This window comes from Arachis duranensis, chromosome 8 (genome assembly GCF_000817695.3).
Source record: "Arachis duranensis cultivar V14167 chromosome 8, aradu.V14167.gnm2.J7QH, whole genome shotgun sequence".
Taxonomy (NCBI): domain Eukaryota; kingdom Viridiplantae; phylum Streptophyta; class Magnoliopsida; order Fabales; family Fabaceae; genus Arachis; species Arachis duranensis.
This window is the reverse complement of record NC_029779.3, coordinates 37,907,792-37,916,612: the sequence shown is the minus strand read 5'-3', so window position 1 is coordinate 37,916,612 and position 8,821 is coordinate 37,907,792. Positions and strand designations below refer to the sequence as shown.

Below are 8,821 nucleotides of genomic sequence, written 5' to 3'. Positions count from 1 at the left end.
AAGCCACTCCTTTTTTTTTAAATATAAGTTCTATTTAAATTGAGGATTTATCAACAAATATTAATCAAATTCTATAGTATAAAAATTTTAATATTATATTATAATTAAAATTAAACAGATCTAACTCAATCATAAAAAACAGTCTACGAAATAAGAAATATTTCATTTTTAAATTCTTCAAAACCCTATTTTTGATAGATGAGACACTGAAACATGTAATAATAGACAAAAACTCAATTAAGCATAAAAAGTTTACAAGCAACTAAGAATAGTAGAATTTTTCGATGTTAAAGGAGTGATAATGAAGCTAAGCATTGAAATGTTAGTATGTTATCCAATGTAATCAAATAAATATAAGTCACTTTTGCCAAAAGCTCAAGCGGATAGAAAAAAGCAGATGAATTTTTATATTTTTAATATGTTTCTATAAATAATTTTTTTTTAAATTTGTTTAATTTTTTTGTAAAATAAGTCTTTTTTTTATTTATCTTATGCTAATATTTTTTTTTGGGTGATAATAAAAATTGAACTTTAAATATTTCAATCATAAAAGCTCTTATATTATATTATATAATATTACTTCTCCTAAAAACTTAAACTAATAAAAAAAGATACATAAATAATTATATTTTTTATGATTTTTTTTTGTAAAAGTCTCTTTCTGGATTTATGTAAATTTTTTACATAGATTTTTTTCTCCTTTTATTAGTTTTATGATATTTTTTATTTTAGAGTTAATGTTATTGAAAAAAAATCGAGATTCAGACAAAAATTTGTCTAACAGCTAAACTACCAAAATAAATTTTTTCATGGCCTATACAATTAAATGAGCAATACCAAAAATATTTTAAACAATAAATTTAATAGCAAAAATTAAAATATAATGAGTATCTCAAATCTAACAAAAAAAATAAAATAATATAAATAATAAATTATATTTTAATATTTATTTTTATACCAAAATTAATATACTAACATTTTATAAGGAATAGAATAAATTTATTAACTCAATAAAAACACATTAAAACTATCACTTTTCCCTTTTTTTCTTTTTTTTTTTCACGTTCTTCGCTCTCACTCTCCGTTTTTTTTCCCTTTTTTTTCCTTAAAAGAATAGAAACTCTCTCTTTTTCACATTGCTTTAAGCCACTTCTTTTTTTTAATCTATGAAATAAGAGATATTTTAATTTTAAACTCTCCAAAATTTATGATTCTGAAAATTGAATTGGGACGACAAAAAATCTATAAATTGTCTGACAAAAAATTGACTGAACCGATAGTTAACCGATGAATCGATAGAATCGTCCGATTTTTTAGAGAATTTTTAATTTGGAAATACACCTTTTAAAATGACGTCGTTTTGTCTATAAAAAATAAAAAAAAAGAATAAGAAGAAAGGCTAAAGTGCTGAAGTCTAAACCCTAAATCACCAATTCACCATAGAAGGCATTCATCTCTCCTCTCTTCTCTGAGAACCATAGAAACCACCACCACCAATCGAGCAGCCCACCGCAGCACTGCAGCCACCGAAGCCCCGTCGAGTGTGGAAGCTCGGTGCCGTCTCAGGAGCTTGACGTCGTCTCCTTTATTCGAGCGCGCTCTCTGTGTTCACCGTGCCTTCGTCACCGTCTCCTCTGTTCGTGCTTCCCTCGCCGCCGTCAGGTAGGTCTTCTCCTTTTCTCCATTTTGTAGTATTTATTTATTTGTGTATTCTAGACTGAATTTTGCGTTGTTCATTCTTGTGATTACAAGTTCTGAGATTTCTGATTTCATATTCTAGTTACTTTTGGTGTCTTCGTTACAATGTTCATCACCCTTGTGATGTTATATTATATCTCCTGTGACTATGAATCATTTAGTTTGGTTAATTACTTAATTCTGTTCATAGTTTTTGTTAGCTTAATTTTGAATTTTGTTTGCTGTGACTTTGAATCATTTTGTTTGTTTAATCTCTCTCTGTCTTCGCCGGCAGTTTCGTCTCTTACTGTTACCGCAAGCTCATTCTGTCATCGTCGTTCATCTCTCGCCATCACTCGCCATCTCTCGCCATCATTTTGAATTTTGTTTGCTGTGACTTGGAACCATTTTGTTTGTTGTGATATTGAACATTTTTCTCTGTTAGATACTTTAGTAGTTGATAATTATGACAAGCTAGAATTATCAGAGGGAGATAATGATCAACATTTCAATTTGAGGTAAAGGTTCTACATTTTGTATCTATGCCAAATTTGATGATCTTGTCCAATGACTTCAAGGATCTATGAAACTATTATAATATTTGTTGGTTTTAAGATGCATCAATCTTGTAGTGCTTTTTGAATGGCTACTAACTATAGATTTAATTTAATTTTTGTTGCTGATGTGTATTTTGATTTAGAAATCAGAATTATGAAATTGTTGTCGGGATTTGTTGCTAATTTTCTAATTATGGTATTGAAATGATGTTGTCGTTAATTATGGAAATTGTTGCTGATTTTCTTAGTTTTGATTATTAGTACTTTTATTAAGTTGAAAATTTGATTGTTGATTTTTTTTTGTTGGCAGAATATTATGTGTGTTATTTAGGTGTGTCTTGATTTATTTTAGTTATAAATTTTGATGTTTAAAATTGTTTATAAATTTTTATTGATAAATTATGTATAATTTATGATGTGAAATTGAAAATTTTTTAAATTTATTAGTTTATAAATTATTTATTTAAATATTTAAAATTATATATTAAATTTTAAATAATTTTATTTAATATTTAATTAAATTGATTGAATCCTAGTTAAATTCCGGTCAAATTATTAAATCAATAAATCAGTTATTTTATTGATTTATTGATTGGTTTGATTCTTACAACCTTGTCAAAATCTTATTTTTAATAGGACGAGACCTGTAATAATAGACAAAAACTTAATTAAACATAAAATATTTAAAAACAAATAAGAATAATAGAATTTTTTGATGTCAAAAAAGCGATAATAAAACTAAACATTAAAATGTGTGTACGTCATCTAATGTAATCGAATTTTGCCAACTCAAAATATGTGATTATCTACTTTAACTATTATTGACCACCGCTTCATTGAACAATACTATTCCTTACTGCGCCGTTTACTATCTACGTGTGTATTCTTATATGTGTATTTATTATTCACAATTATTATTAGAACCGAATTGAATCCAGAATTCAAATTGGAGTTTGTTGCTGCAAGCCTGCAAGGTTTTCGAATATCAAGAAGGGATTGACTAATTCAGTAACTACCAAAAAAGACTCTGTTGTCATGTTACATCATTCAAGGCATATTTTATGTTGATAAGATAAGATCATATCTGCATGCTGAGGACTGAGGAGTGGAAATTAAATATATTAATGGAGCATATGCATGTGTTTGTTAGTGATCTTAGCCATATATTCTACTTACGTTTCTCTCTTGTTCAATATATATATATATATATATATATATCTCACTCATTGATCACCCAGTAAGTTCGTTTCTTCACTACACATATATAGCATATTAATATATAAGTGAATCAGTACAAAAACGAACGGTAATAATGGAAAAGAAAATGGCTGGATTCTGCGCATCTTTTTTCTCGTTCTCTTTCTTGCTCGTATGTGTCATCATCACTTTTTATTAATTAATTTATTTTTAATATATATTTATATTAAAAATCAACAGATAATCTGAAATATTTTTTGCAATAGATTTTTTTCTTTACGTTTAAAATGTTTAAATAAGCTCGAAGTCGATTTTTTCTTAGCAGAAACTCATGAAAAAATCTGCGATTTACACGTCAAAACTCGGAGTTTATTTTTCAAAATACTCCGAGCAAGATTTTATTAGTCGGGCTTACAAAAAGATTATTTTGCAAAATTAATAAAGAAATGTACAAACTGCCAAAAACATGGTCCATTAATACATGTATCAGTCGAGCTTTTACATAATTCCGAAATAAGTTGACCTTTTTACTAATGGAGAATTGATATTCTTGGTCCTTTTTTTTATTGCACTAGGTCAGATCAAATTTTTTGTAGTTGCTATTAATTATTTCTCTAAATGAATTGAAACACAACCATTAGCTAAAATCACATCTCAAAAAATGATTTCATTTGTTTAGAAATATATTATTTGTAGATTTTGTATGCCTCAACATATTATCACTGACAATGATTGTCAATATGGCAATCATAATTTCACCTATTTTTTACAGAAGTTTAAGATCCATCAACATTTTTTTTCGGTTGAACATCCATAGACTAACGGATTAGCTAAAACAACAAATAAAGTCGTCTTGTACGCTTTAAGGAAAAAATTGGATGATGCTAAAGGTCTTTGCGCCAAATCAAATCCAAGAAATTCTTTGGGAATACAACACTACTATACATTCTACCACCAAGAAAACTACTTTTCGCTTGGTTTAATTTATACGTCTGAGCTAGAAATTTCTCAATCATCATTGCGCACTCAACTCATCAATCACCATAAAAACTCAGAAGCTCGGCGGATAGACTTAGATTCTATCGAAAAATTTGAGATATAGTTACTCTTTGGCACCAAGCAATGCAGCACAATATAGCTCGACGATATAAGCAAAAAGTCCATCCCTGATCATTTCAAGTAAACGATCTAGTGCTCAGAAAAATTGAACAAAGAAGATGACCTCTATCTCATGAGAAACTTGCAGTCAAATAAAAAGGTCCATTTCGAGTTCTTAAAGTCCTCGGAAATAGAGCATATCATATTCAATCTTTAGATGGTACAATTTTACCCAATACTTTCGTTATTTTTTCTTTAAATCTTTATTATAGTTAAAAGATAGGATATGCTTGTACTCTTTTTCCTATTCACAATATTTTTTTCAAAAATAATTTTGTTTGGAAAAATTTTAATGAGACATCTACCTGTACCTTTATAACCAAAGGTCTAGCAAACTTTGTACAATTTTATAAAACCGAATTATATACTAATTATTCATAGAACGATCTCTATATATCCGACCTATACTTATCAAAACAGATTACAAGGCATACGTCATCTTTATGTCTATCAAAATCAATATCCTATCAATGACATATTCAAAAGCAACAAAGTTTTATCCATTAATGATAAAACTTTTCAATTTGGTATAAAATCCAACCAAATTTTACTAATTCAATTTGCCAACTCATTAGTAATTATCAACCATCACAAATTAGGTGACCATGATTCCTTCATTCACCGAATTAACTTTTTCCAAAACATATCAAACATTCAATATCATCAAAATATTATCCATTAGTGATAAATTTATACAACCAAATTCTTATCAATCCAACGTACCAACCCATTTGCTCATCACGAAAATCAAATCATCACAAGATCGATGACCAAAGTTTACATTCATTAAACAAAATGAATGTCTTCAAAATACAACTTATCAAACATTCAAAAGCATTAAAATAAAGTATTATGCAAACACGAACTAACAATTATTCTGTGAAATTTTCGTTTCCTTCCTCATCATTATCATCATCATCCATAAGCATTCCATTGCACACTACTTTGCCTGGATCCATTTGGAAAAAATCATGGTCGGAACCAAAAATTTTGCTTGTGTCACTGCTCGTTCAAAACCTTTGACAAAGGCATTCAAAATCTCCGTCTCTCTACTTTTTCAAAATTCTTCCATTTCATAGTCACTTCAATCGATTGATCTTTCATGCTAGAAAGATCACCTTCTTTTTTCTTCAACAGTTTTGTATCTTTCTCATAAGAACTCTTAATCACCATTAGTTCCTCCTCTTTTTCTTGCAAAATTCTTTTTCAATTTATCTATAATTTTTTTCTTCAAATCCAAATCTTCTTTCAAGCCCTCCAAATCATTAGTCTTCTTTAACATCTTTTTATGTTTTTCTTCTTGACTTTGGCTAATGCTTCCTAATCGAAATCTGAGAACCTAGTCAAAACAAAATATGTTACACTCTACATTCATGAATATTATTTACTATATAAATATTAAAATATACCTGAAGAGATTGATCAACTCCAATATCACTAACGTCATTGACTAACATCACATCAGATGTTGATTGAAAAATCTCATCAGCAACGACCATAAAAGGGAAATTCCGATCCCAAACTGAAGATCCATCCCCTCCATTGGAAAAACCATACAATTTCTCTTGTTTATTCAAAAGCATTTAGCTCTTCTAAAGAAATCTCTTTACCTTTCACATATAAGTCGTCACCCATATCTTTGGTAATTAAGTCAGTTTTTTTCTTTTTAAACACAATGTTTTTTCTCTTCGGGGCTGATTGACTAATTTCGACCACTCTGTCTCCACTTGGGTTAGATGATGAACCTTCCTTTTCAACATTTTTTTATTTTTAAACGAGCTTTTTAAACTCGCTGCAAACACCCCCCGAATATTTTTCACCTACAAGAAACAAAAGAGAAAAAATATCAACATAACAATATACACCATAATTATAGACCATCTTAAAATTTTACCAAGATACTCCACCACTGAAACTTTGTTCTCCTCCCATAGGAGCAATTCAAAAACAGAAATTAAATTTTTTTATCAACTAATTTCACTAAATAATCAATTATGCATTCATTTTTTGTATTAATTTTTTCTGGATCCAACCAATAAAGAGAAAATTTCTTACCAATATGCTCATCCAAATAAAAGAAAAATTATTTGTCTACCGATTTTACCTTCAAAAATATTTTTTTAAAATCCTTAAAGGAAGATTTATACAGTTTAGACATTACAAAATTAGGAAAACTGTTCAAGTTAACACAGACCTCCTTCCAAACCCCTTTAGCCTGAAAAGGGGTAAAGAATAACTCCAACGAAGATTTCACTTCCAGAAATTCCATCAAAATCTCAAAACATCTTAAGAAAGCCCAACCGTTTGGGTGGAATTGAGACAGTGCAGAGTTTAACTGATTTAGCACATCATACTCAAATTTAGTAAAAGATAATTTGACTTAAAGTCCTTCCAAAATACAACTATATATGTAAAAAAAATTCAAAATCATTTTTTCTATAGAAAGCTTGATCAGCTCTACTGCATAGTAACAACTCAACCCGAACACTAGACCTCTCTCACTACTTTTGATTTGTCTATTTTTTCAACACTTTCACTATCTACGAACAAGGATCCTCGAATTTTCACATCCTCACCAACCTACTTATATGAGCCATTATCTTCTTTTTGTAACTCTTTCTATTTTTTCGTAGCCATCACTTTCAGAAAATATAGAAGAAGAAGAAGACATGGTAATCAAAGTGATAGAAAAAGATACTCACGTGTTTTACTCATGTTTTTATTTCTCTTATTTCCAAAGTCTTTTGATGATAGAAGTTGTCTTAATGATATCACCCTTTCAGAATTTTAAATAAATATCCCATCCAACATAATTGAACCGGTTCAGTTTTATTTTGAAATTCCATCCATCGTTTCTCTTTTTACTTAAACCAACGGCTCAGATGGCATTGGAAAATGAAACAGTAGTTGTTTTTCATTCACTTGAACACACCCTTCGCCTTTTTAAAAATATTTTTGATAATTTTAACAAAGTATATTGAACTGAGAACTCCATATCTATAATTAAAAAACGCAAAATTATAACTCATTATTTAAAGTTCAACCTGCTTTAACAAAATATCACCAGATCAAGCTTAAGAGTTATAATATGTTCGTTATAACTCGATTACATGTTATAACTTGGCTATAAACATTATAGATTGGTTATCAATGACAAATATCAAATTTATATCAAAATACTCTAAAATGTCTTTATTTTTCATTAAGGTAAATTAATCTTGTAAATGAATGTTGATACTTGTCCCAAATATAAAAAAAGGTAAGAAACCGATATGAACATTACAAAACGAATAATTAATGACCCATATACTAACTTGAATGTTGGAGTACCTTTTACAGGTATCTACTATCTATATTCTTTTGGTGTCAAAGCATAACTTATCCCGACTCATCGAAAACTAGAATATAAAAATAAAAAAACAATATATCACAATCAATCTTTATAAGGGAGAGGTTGTGAGTTTAATACCCACTTTCTTCACACATACATAATTTTTACATACATATTATATAATATATTAGGGGTCATATTATATAATACATTATGGGTGCGAGTACGGGTTCAGGGTATATACCCACAGACAAATTCGCACCGCTCTCTACCCTACTCGTAGTAAGTCAATTGGCCTATCCTACTCGAACAAGTTGGTCCAGATTGGCGAGTCAGCCCTAATTGTATATCAAATTTATGATTTTTTTTATTGGTAGAAATTTCATCACTTCAATTTACAATTTAAGATGAGATAAAAAAATTTCTTAGTAGCAAATATTTACCTAATAAGCAGAAGAAATTCTTTATTTTCAATAAATAGCAAAAAAAAATTTGATCTTATTTTTCTTTTTGAAAGAACAGACTATGAGAGTCAGTTACCCAGCTAATATGCATACTTAAATATCGTTATTTTATAACTAAATTTCGTCATGAAAGACCTATTATATCTCTAATATGTTTCTATAAACAAGAATCTCTTTTGGATTTGTTTGAATTTTTTGCATAAGTCTTCTTTTTTTTATTTATCTTATGCTAATATTTTTTTTTGGTGATAATAAAAATAAAACTTTAGACATTTCGATCATAAAAGCTCTGATACCATATCGTATGATACTACGTCTCCTAAAAGTTTAAACTAATAAAAGGAGACACATAAACAGTATATTTTTAAGATTTTTTTCTCGTAAAAAAATCTCTTTTTGAATTTGTGTAAATTTTTTGCAAGACTTTCTTTCTCTTT

General features: G+C 28.5%; 1 long non-coding RNA gene across 2 annotated transcripts; it reads right to left on the bottom strand.

The window, feature by feature from the left end:
- Positions 1 to 5,321: 5,321 nt before the first annotated feature.
- LOC110274657 (uncharacterized) lies at positions 5,322 to 7,344 on the bottom strand. Of its 2 annotated transcripts, none has more exons than XR_008001902.1 (3): positions 7,292 to 7,344; positions 5,999 to 6,409; positions 5,322 to 5,928 (listed from the first exon to the last, which is right to left on the bottom strand). It is a non-coding gene; the product is annotated as an uncharacterized LOC110274657 (long non-coding RNA). The 2 variants fall into 2 exon arrangements; XR_002366843.2 differs by lacking the exon at positions 7,292 to 7,344 and adding an exon at positions 6,784 to 7,274.
- Positions 7,345 to 8,821: the final 1,477 nt, after the last annotated feature.